The sequence below is a fragment of the Lactuca serriola genome, chromosome 2 (genome assembly GCF_051521515.1).
Source record: "Lactuca serriola cultivar US96UC23 chromosome 2, Lser_US96UC23_V15, whole genome shotgun sequence".
Taxonomy (NCBI): domain Eukaryota; kingdom Viridiplantae; phylum Streptophyta; class Magnoliopsida; order Asterales; family Asteraceae; genus Lactuca; species Lactuca serriola.
The window spans coordinates 171,971,503-171,972,135 of record NC_136409.1 but is presented as its reverse complement, the minus strand read 5'-3'; the positions used below and the strand labels follow the sequence as shown (position 1 = coordinate 171,972,135).

Sequence of the window (633 nt, the reverse complement as noted above, 5' to 3'; positions counted from 1 at the left end):
CCCACCACTACCAATTTCGAGTTGAAATGACACATTCTTACTACACTTAAGGATGTCCCATTTTCCGGAAAAGATCATGAGGATGCTTATAAGCATCTTGTTGAAGTCAATGACATAGCACACTATTTCAATGTCCTGAATGTTCCTAGAGAGACAGTCTTGTTAAAGATGCTTCCCGTCACTTTTAAGGTAGCTGCAAAAGATCGGTTCTAGGCACTTCCACTTGGTGTAATTACTACTTGGGCACAGATGCATGAGCAATATTTGGAACAATTTTGCCCACCTTCAAAAATAGCTAAACTCAAAAAGGTGATAGCTGATTTTGAGCAACAACCGGGGAGTCACTATATGAAGCTTGGGAACGTTATAAAGGATTAGTAAGAAACTGTCGTTAGAATTACCTTAACATACAACAAGAAGTGTCTATATTCTATGACGGGGTGAATGTCATGACGAGGAAACTCCTTGATTCTCAAGGATTACTTACTAAGAAAAATCCTGCTGAAATTAAGGAGTTAATTGAACAGTTCTCAAAGCATTCCCGCGAGTAACACAATCCAAGACATGGTCGGGCTAAAGGAATTGGGGGAGGAAATTCTGAATACATGGTTGTTTTACTAGCAATGTTGAACA

At 39.2% G+C, this 633-nt stretch overlaps 1 non-coding gene across 1 annotated transcript; it reads right to left on the bottom strand.

Annotated features, from left to right (window-relative positions):
• Positions 1–297: 297 nt before the first annotated feature.
• Positions 298–403, bottom strand: LOC145090932 (small nucleolar RNA R71). Its single transcript, XR_013701853.1, has one exon. It is a non-coding gene; the product is annotated as a small nucleolar RNA R71 (small nucleolar RNA).
• Between the last annotated feature and the right edge of the window lie 230 nt (positions 404–633).